Source organism: Delphinapterus leucas, chromosome X, assembly GCF_059928025.1.
Source record: "Delphinapterus leucas isolate spDelLeu-1000000601 "Yukka" chromosome X, BTC_Dleu_Yukka2, whole genome shotgun sequence".
Classification (NCBI taxonomy): Eukaryota; Metazoa; Chordata; class Mammalia; order Artiodactyla; family Monodontidae; genus Delphinapterus; species Delphinapterus leucas.
The window spans coordinates 5,229,586-5,245,673 of NC_143150.1; the positions used below are offsets into that span (position 1 = coordinate 5,229,586).

Below are 16,088 nucleotides of genomic sequence, written 5' to 3' on the forward strand. Positions count from 1 at the left end.
GGGTCATAAAAAGCCATGAATCTTCCACCTGGAGCACTAGAACACTAGCTCTTAGAGCCCAGAGTTTCCACATAAGAACACCAATCGTTGGGCTTCCCTGGGGGTGCAGTGGTTGAGAATCTGCCTGCTAATGCAGGGGACACGGGTTTGAGCCCTGGTCTGGGAAGATCCCACATGCCGCAGAGCAACTAGGCCCGTGAGCCACAACTACTGAGCCTGCGCGTCTGGAGCCTGTGCTCCGCAACAGGAGAGGCTGCGATAGTGAAGAGGCCCACGCACCACGATGAAGAGTGGCCCCCGCTCGCCGCAACTAGAGAAAGCCCTCACACAGAAACGAAGACCCAACACAGCCAAAAATAAATATAAAAATAAATAAATAAATAAAAGATTACTATTAATGAAAGAAAACCCGACATCTCAAGTTAATGAATTTAGTACTTTGAAAAAAAGAAAAAGAACACCAGTCGCACTGACACCCCACGCTGGGTGTAGGTGCTCTGGCTGACAGGGCCAGCTGAGCCTAGCCTTCCAGCCATCCGCCAAGGCACCAGACATGAGCAAAGCTGTGGTGATGGGCTCACGAGACCAGCCCATCTTCCAGCTAAATACCGTTGAGTGATCTCTGTCAATGACAAGAATCACCCAGCTAAGCCCTGAATGAATTCCTGAATTATGGAATATTGTAAAATGGTTGTTGCATCGAGCCACGAAGTTTTGAGGTTGGTTTATTGCATAGCAATACACAAGAGGGACACTGTCTCAGTCACCATGATATCCATGGCGCTGGCACTGCGTCTGGCACATAGTCGACCCCTAGCCCTCTGGTATATATTCGTTGACCAAAGGAATGAGTGCTAGAGAGAAGAATAAGAGAAAGGGCTACCAGAGAAAGATAAAAATGACTTACAAGTGGCAGTTGTTATGCGTTTAGAGAACTTCAGATAAGTGAGTATACTTTTCTAAATAATATGGCACCTACTCTGGGCAGCTAAGCAAAATAGACAGTTAAATTCTCCTGGGGTGGCAGGGGGCATCATGAAGTAACAACGGAGTCTTTACCCCATGTTCCCTACCTTAAAATCTAGCTGTCCAGTGGCTTTCCCTTTATCCCAAGATCTCAGGTTTTTCCAGTTCTCATGATATGGACCTAGTCCAGTTACAATTAATATGCTTTTCCTTCTCTTCACTTATAAGACCTTTGCACTTTCCTGGAAGTGATTAACTCCAAAAAGAGAAGCTAGAAACTTGGAGCGAGAGATTAATTACCGAAACGAATGCACTTCCAAGTTTGGCTTCAGAACTAGGCCCACCTTGCAAAGTATACACACAGACTATGCCTCCCAATGGAGATATCTGGACTTTGATTCTAAATGTAACTAGGTTTTACTTCCCTTACTTTTAATTGCCTGAAGTTTAGCCTGAAATTCAATCAGTAGACTATTGTTTTCTGCTTCCTGGGAAGCAAGTCACAGCTGAAAGGACTGCTGGGGGAGAACTGGGTGGGGTTATAAATCTGAATCTTGGCGTGACTTTTATGAATTTTCTTTCTTGCCCATTTTACTCACCTCTTTCTGGCTCTGATGTTATCAGTAATTTCCCGAGACAGAGAAAACCCAGACTTCCTCAAAGAGTTCAACTACCTGCTTCAGCAAAATCCGAAATGGGGGGGAGACTAGCTGCTCCGCAGAAACCCCCCTCCTGTGTTTGTGTCCAAGGAGAGGCGCACAAAGAAAACACACTGGCAGGCCGCTTTCATTTCTGCCTTCCTCTAGTTGGCTAAGAAGCAAAGCCCGTGGTGATTCTGGGCAGGCCACCCAAAAGCCAGAATGGACAGGACACTCTTACAGCCAGTGACGACACATTAAGATAGAATATTAAGCTTCTTCTGATGTAGTCAAAGGCACGGGCTATCCAGCACCAACAAAACAGATGAGGAGCTGTGCAAAGCGCAGACTAGAAAGCAGCCTTATTTTAATTTTCTCATCAAGTCCAGGGTTTTGCCTGCTCGGCGTTAGTTTCCAAATGGCACACATGTTAAAAGATCAAGCCTGGCTTTTTCTACCTACCAGTGAACTCGGAGTTAAGAAACCTGGGCTCTAGTCCTGCCTATGCTATTGACAGACTCTTGTTTTTCCAGACCAGACCCTTCCCCTCTCCGGGGGCGTAAGTTCCCTCATCTGCAAAACAAAGAGCACGGACAGACAGTGTTTAAGGACTGGAAGTGACAAATGCAGTCAAATGTTCGTTATCCAAGAGCAGATTCTCATGAGTGTACATTCTCTGTGGGTCGCTTTGCTTTCAACCTTATGGATAGTGCCACTTCTGATGAGTGCCTTCCCCGCATAATTAAGGCCTTGCTGCCATTTCAATATCTTCTTTACTTTGTATTCGGAAATGTCCTTTGAAATCCACACACTTAATGACTCCTATGTCGTAAAGGAAGTCTTAGAGAGCAATGCTTATCTCATTCTAAGAGACCTAACAGATGAGGAGCATATATTCAAATGTAAGCACAAGGGGGCTTCCCTGGTGGCGCAGTGGTTGAGAGTCCGCCTGCCGATGCAGGGGACACGGGTTCGTGCCCCGGTCCGGGAGGATCCCACATGCCGTGGAGCAACTAGGCCCGTGAGCCACAACTGCTGAGCCTGCGCGTCTGGAGCCTGTGCTCCACAACAAGAGAGGCCGTGATAGTGAGAGGCCCGCGCACCGCGATGAAGAGTGGCCCCCGCTCGCCGCAACTAGAGAAAGGCCTCGCACAGAAACGAAGACCCAACACAGCCAAAAATAATAAATAAATAAATAATTTTTTAAAAAAAATGTAAGCACAAAATCACAATCACCAAATAATAGGGACTGCACATTAAAATGGCCACTATGTGCCAAGACTTTACATGGATCATTCTAGTGCTTACAACAGCAATAAAGGTACCAGCGACAGTTGTTGATGAGGGCCACATGCTGTGCTGGACACTCTGAAATATGTACTTTCTGACAGCAAACACTACATAGCACGTACTGCCTGTCAGGCCCTGTTCTAAGTCCTCCATGTATATTAATTTCTTCAATACTCACGCCAACTCCACACGGGAGGAGCTATTCTTAACCTTGTGCTACACATGAGGAAACCAAGGCACAGAAAGTTTAAGTAACTTGACCAAGGTCACAGAAGTCAATAAATAACAGAGCTAGGAACCAAATCCAGAAAGTCTAATTCATACAACCCTTCAAGGAAGATAACGTCCTATGCCCACAGGGAGGCTGTCAGCTGTCCATTAGCTGACAAATTAACCTCAAAACTCCACTGGTTTAACATTACAGCAGTTCGTTCTCACTGATGCTACATGTTCATTGCAAGTTGATGAGGCTCTATGCTCTTCATGGTCACTTAGGGACCCTGACTGATGAAGGCTCTACCACAATAGTGCCGCCAGCTGCCACAGCAGGGAGAAGAGAGCACACAGAGATGGCACACGTGCTCTTCTCTGCTTCAGCCGAGAAGTGACACAGGTCGTTTTCCCTCATAGACATTAAGTATGTGGATTTCAAAGGACATTTCCGAATACAAGGTAAAGAAGATATTGAAATGGCAGCAAGGCCTTAATTAAGCAGGGAAGGTGCTCACACAGTCCCACCTAACTACAAGAGGACTTGGAAGTTAGTCTTTCACACTCCCAGAAGGGAAGAAACAGATGTTAGTAAACACTAGTAGTGTCTACCACAAGCTGCAAGTATCACAACACCCAACTAAAAGTTCCACTCCATACCTTATGGAAACCAGCATTCTTATAACAGAGAAGAAGAAAATGGCTATTGGACAGGTAACCAACAGGGTCCATCATACACCCTCACCTTAAGATGAAGAACCCAAGACTTAGAGACGTTTAGTAATGTACACAAGGTCATTCAACAAGGAAGTAACAGCCTGAATTTGAACCCTGGTTTGACTCCAAAAGTCTGTATTGTTTTTACTCCAGCAAACTGCCTCACAAAGGAAGAAAGAAAATGTTTCGTGATCATCTACCACTCAGGGTTATCCACAGTGGTCCACAAAGTCAGAAGAGAGAACTGGAGCTCAAGCTGGCTATGGACCACCACTGCATCATACAGAAGTGCAGATGTCAGCACTGGAAGGGGCTCTCAGGCAAGAGACCAGACCACCTTTCGCCACATCAGCACTTTTTCACACACAGAAACTGTGACCCATCAAGTGAAGTACTTTGTCCAAAAGTACCTGGACTATAATGAGATAGCTCTACTATAGCATTTGTGTCAGCCAGGGTCCTGGCAGCAACCAGAGGACACATTCACAAAGTATAACTGAAGGTGTGGGCAGGGTAAAGGGGACCAGGGGATTGGGCAGCAGGCCCGAACCAGCAGCAGGGAAAAGCTGTTACGATCCTAGTCCTGAAGTGGGAAGGAGAACAGAATCTGGTAAAAACTGAGGCTGTTGGAAAGGGACAACCCAACAGAAGGTGTGGCACAAAATAGAGGAACACCATCATTGCCAAATGTGACCTGGCAGAGAGGGAGCTGGAGAAATAAATATCCAGAACTCTCTTTCCTCCCAACTCTCTAATCCTCCTCCCTCCCCCACTGATACCTCCCATTGGCCAAATCCACTGGAAGCCAAGGGTCAAGGAAGCCTGGGTGATACAGTCCATAGAAGTCTATTTCCAGGGGCCCAGAGCAGGGGAGATAAGGGTAAAAAGGGGATCTGAAGTGTGAAACTGAGACTATACATTAGAGCAACTTTTCTTTTTATTTATCGATTCATTTGTTTACTTATTTACCATGCTCAGTGTCAGAAAGTGCTAAATACATTTTAATTCCCATCAAAATTCAAGTTTGTCTTTGAAATCTGGTAGTGAAAGCATGTCACCTATCCAAGTATAATGCTATTTTTATTTAGAAGATCAAGGGTATATTTTAAGGCCATGTTTAGTTCAGCATGAGGTAAAGAAAACTACATTTTAACCACAGCTTGACTTCTCGTTAAACATGGCAGATTGACCACATGTGATTCTCTCTCTCTCTCTCTCTCTGTCGAAGCCCCATTAAAACAACAGTAAAGAAATTAAAACAAACCAATGAGAGAGAGAGAAAAGAGAAGAGAGAGAAGTGTACAAGTCCACACAAACTAAGAAAATAGGAAAGGAGACCTTAGTGGATGAGAGCTGTCAACACATTTTTTGAAGATGGGAAGTCAGTGGAGGAGTGTGTGTCAATTTAGAAGAGTGAAGGAAATGCCAAAGAAAAGTGAGCCAGTTAGCCCCAAGAGAATTCTGGGAAGGCTTAGGACTTAAAAATACCAGGTACCACAGACGTTAGGGGTAAGATACAGGAAAACAGGAATTGAAAGTATATACGTGGAGGAGTAGGTTCCCACATTTCCTTCATCCCATGCAGCTAGCCAGGCAACCGTTCCATCCACCCTTTCTGTGCCCAGGAAACAAAAGCTGTAGTCTCTGAAGACACTGGATCAGACACACTAGGGGCACTAGGAACACTGGGTATAGTAGAGGGTGGGATGAGGCACATGACAGAAAATGGAGGGATCAAGTGAAAGTCTATATATGGAATGGCAGGAACCCAGCCAGCCTACCCCCAATCCCAAAATACGTGCAGGCAGGCTAAAGGATTCTATCCTTGAATAAGTAAAGGTCACTAGAGGAAATTCCCCTGTATACTGACATTTGGATGTCCTCCCACAAAAAGGCAGTCGCTGCCCAATCACTCTACAGTCAAGCCACTAGTTGGCAAGCTCTGCCTTTCCATCCAACACTTCCACTCCGCTTTTGAGGGCTCAACTCTTAAATACGAATTGACAGCCAAGGATCACAAGACATTTAAGGAGAGCCTCTAAAATGAGAGAATAGAAGAAAAGTTTATATGTATTTATATATATTTATATATATAAATGTGTATTTTTATGTATTTCATATATATATATATATATATATATATATATACACACACAAACCATGAAAGGACGCTATGAGAAAGATAGAAAACAAGGCATTGATGGATATTGAAAATATGATAATCAAAATGAAAAAAAGAGTAGGAAGATTAAAATAGGGAAATCTCTCCAAAAGTAGAACATAATAAAGACCAAGAGAGTAAAAGATAAGAAAAGTAGAGGAATAATCACGGAGGTCTAACATCCAAATAATTGAAATTTCAGAAAGAAGAAAGAGGGAAGAAAATTATTAAAGTAATAATACAGGAAAATTCCTCAGATACTAAGGACACGAATTTCCACATTGAAAGGGCAAAAGGAAGGGCCAGAAAAGATGAATGCATAAAGATCTACACCAACTCACATCATCATAAAATTTCCGAATAATATGGGTTAAAAGAAAATCCTAAAAGCTTCTAGAGCTGTATAAGAAAAAAAAAATCCTATACAGAAGATTAGGAGACAGACTGGCAGCAGACTTTTAAGTAACAACATTGAAAACTAGGAGACAATGTCTTTAAAATTCTGGGAGAAAAAAATCAACCTATAATTTTATATGTAGCTAAACTATCTACTTCATATGATGAGTTATATAATTTTGCCTTTAGGAGAGTTGCATTTCCATGCTCATTGACACCTGGCTTGGCCATAAGATTTGCTTTGGCCAATGAAATGTGAACAGAAGTGACATGTGCCAATTCTGAGCAGCAGCACTGAGAGTCATCACTGGTTTTGTCAGTGCTCCTTTTCTTTTGCTGTGAGAACTGCTTTTCCCAGAAAGGGGTTTCTTCCTCAGCCTGGGTCCAAGAATGAAAAATACCGAGAGAGAGCTGTGGCTGACCCATGAAGAACAGAAGACATGAGTAAGAAAGAACTTGTTGGGTAAACCATTGAGGTTTTAGAATAATTTACCACCACAGCATAACCATTAGTCAGTAAAAAGCTGACTAATACACTTCCCATACGCCTTTACTTAGGAATCTACTAGAGCATGTGCCTCAACAGAACAAGTGAGTAAACCAAAACAGAGGGAGACTTTGGACCCAGAAAACTAGGACTCTTAACACATGAAACTGGTGACAGAAAGTCCTAGGATGATACCTGTGCAGCAAGCCTAGAGAACAACTAGCCCAGACTGAAGCAGGAGGCTGGAACACTCCAGGAAAAAATAAAATTGATATATTATCTGATAGTTTTTAGTATTTAGAAAATAATACTGAGAACTAGTTGACAAATCTGATGGATGTTGTAGAGAAACTAAGGAACAAATACAAAGAAAACCAGGCAAATAAAAATTAAGCAATTATTGACCCTAGGGAAAATAAAATATTATTTAAAAAAGGACATGTAAGCTTAATGCATTGGCTTACCAGTGGCCAATATTTACAAAGCTATAATAATATAAACATTGAATAACGATTTTGAAGAAATATGCAATTCACTTATATTAGGGCAATAGGGGAGGGAAGATGGAGGGATTCTGTTCACAAATATTCCAGGGCATCTCCTTCCAGGCATGTGGTAGGACTGCCCTTTCTGGCCTTCTTTAAAATTAACTGTGGCCCTATGGTTTCCTTCAATCAATAAAACATGAAGGAAACTGACTTGTGACATAACTGGGCAGAAGCTTTGAGAGCCAGCATGTAGTCACCCTGTTATTTGCAGAGATCATGGAATCAGGTGTTGTGATGGAGACTCCATCAGCCTAGAGGACCAGCGTAAGCCAGAGGTTCCCTAACCACCTAGGGTGAACATGTAGCAGGAGCAAGAAATAAACTTTCGTCGTATCAAGCCACCAGTAATCAGGAGCGGTTTGTTTGCAACATGCACTAGCCAAGCATGACTACGAGACAGCTAGATTCTCATCTACCATTACAGGAAGTCAACAAGCAACATCTAAAATAATGAATCAAGGAATAGCAGTAAAAACATGTAAAATATGAAGGTAAATACCACAGGCAATAACTAAAATGGTTAAAAGGTGGTTGCTCCAAAGGAGCAGGCTTAAGAGGGAGCAGTGCTGGCCTGTTTGTGTTGTCTGTGTTGTTACAAGCCTGATGTTTTAAAAGAATATTTGTACTATTACCTTGATAAAAATAATTTTAAACCATCCTATATGTGCATACTCTAGTGGGGATCCAGTATAAGGAACAAGACACTGGTAGCAGCAGGGTTGTATGTGAATTTCCTCTCCAGTGCTTAGAATTCCTAACGAAGAAAAGAGGGTCTAGCCTACATTGTTTTTAATAGAGAAACTCAATTACCATGAGACCTTTAAGACAGGTCCCTCTGGATTGAACACTGACTCCAGATATTTGTAGGACTTTTATCTCCAGGATCATAATTCCAAAAGAAGCAATGATAAAAACAGTAGATATGGATGAATGAAGAGTTTTGATTCTAAGTAATCAGGGATACTTAGAATAAGTCGTCAGAAGGACTTGGAGATTGTATTATAAAATCATCATGAAAGTACATGTTTCTCCAAGGGCTGAGGAGAAAAGGGCTCCCTAGGAGCACCTCTGTCACAATAGGACACCTGCCCAAGTGGACCCTGATACCTCGTTCCAGAGATATTTCTTCCTCAGAGAGTTTCTCTGCTCACGTTTAGAGGAATTTGTACTGTGCTTCTGTAAAGGAGCAATACCTCTTACACTCCAATAGTGAATAAGGCAGAGCAGCCTAGGAAAGGCCTGTGCATCTCACAGCAAAGTAACACAGAGATGAAGCAAGATGAATGATGGCTTATGGTAAAGCCCATTTCATCATCCAGAAGAGTCAGGAGACTCACCCAAAATATCCAACTCATCCAAAACATCAGGAGAGAGAAGCCTCTAGTGAAAGCTGTGTTCCTATGTGTACTGCCACATCAATCCAACCATACTGCCTGTTATAACATGGCACCCACTTGGAAGATGGTGTGTTGGGAACAGGGATAGTACTTGTAGCTTTGGACCACAGAGTAAGTTATATATGCCTGGATCAGGGAGTACTGTCAACAACAGCTCCCATCATATGCCCAATGCATTCCTAAATGGCTCCATCTTTGGCTGCTCTTGCAAGCCTAGTCATTTGATCATGTCATGGCTGCTTGTGAACTGGAATCACATAAGTGAACCAAATTGGTCTTTTATATCTGAATTGGATGTGAGGCGTTCACACTGACTTTTAAGTATGGACTTCCATATGTTCTGGGACATGACAATATTTCAAGATGATAATGAAATCAAACTATAAATTTCTGACTGGGGAGTAGGTGCAAAAGTATCCAGCTCTACTATCCTTCCTTCCCAATCCTTCTTCCAAGACCAAATCTCCTCTCCCCTCCCTAAACTAAAGATACATCACATACATCTCTGACTGATGCAGAGCTGTAGCTCCAAGCCATAGTGGATGCTCTAACCTCTGGCTCACATGGTCCCTAGGGCCTAGGACCAGTTTTTCAGCATTAATAGCTTTCTCTTCCACCTCCTGCTAAACTAAACAAAAGTTCTAAGAATGTCGACCAAATTGTCACTTTGATCCAACATCTTGAGTTCAAGGGATTCTAACATGTTCTGAACGCTAAAAATCTCAACTCTTCAAAATCTGACCCAAATCTACCTTACCTTCCAGTCTTTTCTCCAGTAGCTTCCTGCAACATCCACACCTCATTCCACTATGCTAGATTACTTGTGGCTCGGCGAACAACCCGTGTATTTCCCTGCTGTCAACCTCTGCTCATGCCAGTGCCTTGACCAGGAATTTTCTACCCCACTCAGAGTGCTACAGCCATTTGTTGATGTATGTCTTTCTCTCCCACTAGACTATGAGACAACCTGAGAGTAGGGACTGCGCCCTTCTCATCTGTGCATTCCTGGCACCCAGCATAGCACGTAGCCCATAAGAGGTACTCGATAAATATGTGTTAAACAAATCTTAAAAGGCACCACAAACCATTCGCTGATTTCTTAAAGTAACAAATGTACCAACTGAAGCATACTACTCCACATGATGCTTCAGAACAGCCGATATCAAGGCTTACATACCCCATATATGAGCTAAAGAGCCTAAACAAACTAACAAACAAACAGTGATCTCAGATCTCAAGAGAGAGAAAAAAAAAAGGAAAACCTCACTTCTCAAAATACTACTTCAGTGTGGCCAGAAGACGGGAGGAGCCTCATGGAAGCCTTTCAACTCCAAAAAAAAAAAAAAAAAACAGGTGCAGTGTATGTTCCTGGGCCCTCCATGTGCTCTGAGCTTGCAGCAAATGACTACTCCAGATAGGATTCTGTTTCTCACCTGGGCACTGAGAAATCAGAAGTCTGGCAGGAGAACAGAGCCACAGTTTTCTTAGTTAATAGGCCTCTGATGCTCATGGTGTTGAAACAAATGCAGAACAAGAGGAAACAAAACATCCCCTCTCCCCTCAACACAAAAGAGCAGCCCAGAAGTCCAGGTGGTCCATGACAACAGCGAAGGTTAGTCCAGGAGCCACAGCTAAAGGAGCAAACACCAACATTCACTACATGTACAAGGCAGAAATGCTACAACGGTTCCCTCTTAACCCCATGAATTGGTTTGAGGGCTTAAGCACAATACATGTCATTAAGGACGTTTAAAGTAGATATGCTGGGGATAATCTACATATGATGGAGATCTGGTTACTGTATAGATCAAATGCCACCCGATTTCAGATGTCACCGAAAAGTTTGCTAACATGTCATGTAGCATAATTTTTAACCAAAAACCTGGAGTTCTGAAAGAAAAATGACACCTCCAAGTCTATATGGAAAGCGGCAGGAGGCAGGGGTAGAAAAAGAAGTACAGGAGAGAGGGGCAGCGTGTTGGTAGCAGTCGACAACAGTTTGTGTAATTGAACTTGTCTGGCCTTCCTAAAGACCTTGACGTAAACCCAGGCACCAGCTGACAGAAGCAGTAGCAATTTGAGTCCATTTGCCAGAAATTCTATGGGCAAAGCAAAAACATCACCTTTGGGCTGTAAAGAGGGACTTGGGCACAGTCGCTATTAAGAAAACAAAAAAGAGAAAACTATTTTTAAAAAGATACATGACAGTACATCTTTACTGATCATAATGTCCTCTGGTGAAGGTGGAAGGTATTTGGAAAATAATCAATAACCTTCCCTAATAGTTTTTTCGGGGGGAAATGGCGGTAATCCTTTTGTTGCCTTCTCTTCAGCCATGCACCAGTGACACACGGCAGTTTCAAATTCCTCCCAATGACAATGCACCCTGGAGAGTCTATTTCACGCTGGACCACAGAGGAAAGAGAAAGTTGTCAAAAAGCTAGGGCAGCCAGATTTTTCTAATAAATCTGGACAATTAGCTGTTTGGTATCGCATAGCATTTTATTTCATAGGAGGCTGGCAGATCCCCCTGTGGCTTCTTCGGTTAATGCTTCCTGGAGAGAAGAGGCAAGAACTGTGAGTGGGTTCACCCCAAGTGAACTGTGAGATGCCCAGGGTGTCCCATGGAGGTATAACCGGACTATGGGATAAGATAGACTACTGCCCATATTTTGCAGCGAAGCTTTTATAGCAATAGTAGGGACTCCAAAGATTTCAATGCCAGGAGAGCAGGAAAAGGAGAACGAGCACAGGTCAAATGGAGGCAGAACTTGGAGAGCCACAGAGTTGTCCCCAAGGGGGCTGACCGGCCCTCCAAGTTACAAAGATCAGAAAACTGCGACAAATGCAAGCTGGATATTTCAGATGGCAATCTGGTTAGGAAAGACTGGGCAGCAGTGGCAGTACTAGTCATCAGGCAGGTAGAAGCACTGTGTTCCCACAAGAGTTTACTTGAACTGGACCCTAGCTGGCAGCCAGGTAGCGAGACAGAGCCCAGCACCCCAGAAAAAGGCCTAGCAAAGCCTAGGAGGGATGTCAGAGCCCCAACGAAGCAGGACAGCCTTCAGTGGGTTCCTGGAGCTTGTCCCAGCTTCACCCACACCCTAACGTGAAAAGGGTGACTGCAGACTAATTAGCGCCCACAGGCCTCGGGGGCTCTTCCCAGGGGCACTTAGTACTGAGTCATCAGACTACTTCCAGATGTTATCTACAGAGCAGCAGCGGGGGTGGGGTGGATTACTACTCGCCTGCCAAGGTCAGTCCTTAATGCTTCAGGCACTGAACAGTCACTGATTCTTCTGGCTGAGACCTTTAGCACCTACCCGTGATGGGGGGGGGGGTGCCAGGGCAACTAGAGTCTGACAATCGGATGGCAGGTCTGGAATGCAAGGTCTATTTCACCACTGTGCTCTGCCAAGGTCATCAATCCACTGTGCAGGGCATCCAGTGCCATGTAAGGGAATGGAATTCAGCCTTTGATTCAGCAATCCAGGGCACTAGCTCCCATTATATCAATGTCTAAGTGATACCAGTAGATAAAAATCTAGCATTAGCATTTCAGTGTCAGTGGCCTCAGAGAGAGCTTCAACATACGTACCAGATGGATTCACTCTTTCAGATTTAGTTCCCTTCTCTCGGCAAACTCCTGCAATAGCAAAGGAATAATTACTGCTCAGTGGAATACTGTACAGCGCTAGCCAACAAATAAAGTGACATCAATTTAAACCAGTAAATATGAATATTTGGAAGGGAAAAGAATTCTCTTTCCAGAGCAATTATTTGTCTTTTCAGAAATGTTTGCCAATACAAAACCCTCCTCCCCCGCCTGTGGAACTGCAAAGACAAGAACCACAGCAGGGCATCTTCACCACTGGAAGGGGCTGGAAGGCATTGGGCAGAGGGGCAGAGATGGCTTTGTACGGAGCCTTGTGCATTGCTAAGGGGAACACAACTTAAATCTAAAACTCATATGCAATCGAAAGCACACTCACAAAGGAAAGATAGCAAATGGTAGGGTGACCACCATTTTTGTTTGTTTGTTTTGTTTTTGCGGTACACGGGCCCCTCACTGCTGTGGCCTCTCCCGTTGCGGAGCACAGGCTCCGGACGCGCAGGCTCAGCGGCCATGGCTCACGGGCCCAGCCGCTCCGTGGCATGTGGGATCTTCCCGGCGGACCGGGGCACGAACCCGTGTCCCCTGCATCGGCAGGCGGACTCCCAGCCACTGAGCCACCAGGGAAGCCCCCAGGATGACCATCATTTTTTTCACGTGGACTCCACTTGACAGACAAAAGATCATTTTCGCGTTCCTTATCTCACTAGGGGCGCCCAACATCTCAGTAAGGCAGGCAGGGAAAGGACTGTTAGACCCATTTTACAGATGAAGAAGCTGAGGTGTGATAGCGATTTAATGGACTTCATTCAGACCTGCTTCTGTCCCACAACCGTGGCATCACCTAGGTGGCAGTGGATACAAAATGGCATCCTCATCCCTCCACTGGCCACCTCACCCCAACCACAGCAGCTACTGCTCTTAATCCACTGAGGAAACCGCCTGTATCCTAGGTGTGGAGGCAGCTGTTCAAAGCCCTTTACACCCACATCCAACTGGCTCCCACTGGAGGCCGACAGCTGGTCTAATTGAATTGTCATTAGGCACTAGAGGCAGCACCTCCACGGTGTACCTTCGACAGAGAAGTCAACAGATGTATCTCCCTAGCTACTCAAGAGTGTGCTTGGAACAGTTCGCTTTGATTCCCTTTTAAAGCAATAACGGCCCCACCGCTACTACTCCCCCACACCACAAAGAGCCAGCAAGGCACGGCGGCGGCTTAGTACCCTGAGGACTCATGAACCGCTCCCACCCTACCCCCATCCACATGGACATTTAGGAAAACCTTCAACAGCATCGCTCTTACACGGGGGCAACAAGGTCCCTGCCCGAGACCTCACACTTTACAGGGCCTTGCTCTGGCCCCACTCCAGCCTCACCACTGCCCATAGAGCAAGGAACCTATGGGGCCAAGGGGACTTGCCCACCCAACGTCCATGCTTCCCTCTTCTATGCCACTCTCAAACTACCCAAGACCTTGAAATTCCCTGCCCATGTGCCCCAAGCCTGTGTTCATGGCCTGGCAATCCTCTGTGGTTTGGTCCACAGATGGACACAACCCTAGGCCTGAGTGGTGAACGACGGGTGTCCACTGAGAAGCTGTTACCCTTCTACCCGGTGATGGTGAAGCTTGACCATGTGGGCTACAACAGTACCTCTCAAACTTTAATGTGCTTGTGAATCATCTGGGATCTTATTAAAGTCCACACCTTGGTTAAGTAGGCCTAGAGTAGGCCCTGAGAGTTGACAGTTCCAACGAGTGCTTGGGTAATGCTGATGCTCTGGGCTGGGGTCCACACTTTGAGGAGCAAGGTTGGTGTCTACAGGCTTGTGTGGAGGGCCCCTCAGGGTAAGGGACAGAGCCAAGAGCTTGGAGAGAAAGGGGAGTTTGCAGTGAGCCTGTATTTTGCGCCCTTGCCCCAGGCCCACCAAAGTTAGGGGTGGCCTTGCCTTTCGTCATATCAAGAAGTATCAAGAGTATGTCAACATCTCTGAGTACCAAAGGAAAACAGTGAAGTGAGACATACCATTTGTCCCTCCTCCAAAGCCCCTACATCCTTCCCACCATCCCCTCCCATGCCAGAAACTGGGAGGCCACCTCCTGGGACCTGTCACAATGAACACATTCCATCAATTTTCAGTATCAACCACCCCCTTCCACGGATGGTCACGTAGCGTTTTACTATGCCACCATAATGTCTGGCTCTCAGAAGTCCGACCTTCCACTTTGCTTACCAGTGGTCGGTGTCAAAGACTGAAGATGTGGAATTCAAGTAAGCTGGAAAAAAAATACTAGACTCTTAAAGACAACACATCTTCTACCAAGCAGTCCCACGTACTCCCTGGCCTGAGAGGAAGGGCAGGACCCTTTAGGTAGACCTGACCCATCCACACTAACACGTAGCCAAGATATCATAAAACCCCAGCCTCAGGCACTGGTCCACCAGCAAGTTACAGACAATCTATACTCACATTACCGCACCCACATGAGCAAGCCTGGAGTTTTTCCTGTCCTTCGTCATTGTAAAGAGATAGGTGAAAACAAAAATAAACACAAGACCACAGAAATATCGTTTAATTGGAATATGCAAACGGGGGAGCAAACCACCAATGCATTCCTGAGGCACAGTTTTCAAAACTTTTTCAACGCGAAGTCACTTCAATCCAATGGTAGTGGTAGCCCGTATGAAACAGATGAAAACAAAACTTCATATGGAGTATGAAATGGGGATGGGCAGCCCAGAGCCCTGTTGACTTGGGACCCATTGACTGATACACATGGAGGCACCCAGGGCAGCTCCTAGAAACCTCTAGTGCTCCCAAGTGCTCCCTTTGGAAATGATCACTGAAGCGTAAGTCACTTTATTGAGATCAGATCAGACTTTCTGATCTCACCGATTAACACTCAGGCACAAGAGAAGCAAAAAAAAAAAAAAAGTTCAGAAGAAAAAGTCACAGCACAGTGGTCCAAATGAAGCCTCATGCTCACTTGAGGAATACAGAGAGCTGGGTTTGGGTCCTAATTCTGCAGTTAAATCACTTTGTGACCTTAAATAAGGCCCTCCCCTTCTCTGAGCCTCAAGACATAGGACCCAGATGGCCTTTGTCCAGCTCTGACACTCTGGGATTTTATGATTATTTCAGCATTCCATATTTAAGTGAAGATTCACGGTCATATCATCCATCACAGATAGATGCTAGCAGAAAATAAAGGAAACCTCTATGGTGTTCTGCTGGCACAGTTCTGTGCTTTCGTTCAGAAGCTCAGAGCATTTTAATAGCTTATTCTGTTGGAACCATAGCAGAAAAACAAAAAGGAAATTAATCTTGAAGAAATCATATATCTGCAGTCTTTTACTATCTCTTAGTAAGGCTCCAGCTACTTCTGCACATTGCCAGTCCTTACTGAGTTCTGGAAAGAGGGACAGAAGATAGTGTTTGAGTCTTTGCAGGGAGGGAGGTGGTCTTTAGGGTATAAGACCAGGGAGGCAGCGAGCCCATCAGGAAGCATTTGCAGGAGTCTAAATAAGCGATAGAGAGGACCCGAACCAAAAAGTCATGTCAATGGAGGTGGAAAGGACAGGACAGGTCCAAGTGGCATTCAGGAAGATACACTCACAGGACTGGGTGCTGGGGTTGAGGAGAGAGAGGGAGAATGAATGCCA

The 16,088-nt window shown here is 44.8% G+C and overlaps 1 long non-coding RNA gene across 2 annotated transcripts in view; it reads right to left on the minus strand.

Annotated features, from left to right (window-relative positions):
- The window catches only part of LOC149744157 (uncharacterized), a 103,693-nt gene that overhangs the window by 36,505 nt on the left and 51,100 nt on the right, over positions 1-16,088 (minus strand). Inside the window, exon 3 of one of the 2 annotated variants that reach the window (XR_016391268.1) lies at positions 12,409-12,456. This is a non-coding gene — a long non-coding RNA (uncharacterized LOC149744157). Of the gene's footprint in view, positions 1-6,028; positions 12,457-16,088 lie in introns of those variants that run through there. The other variant, XR_016391267.1, reaches the window with a different exon arrangement.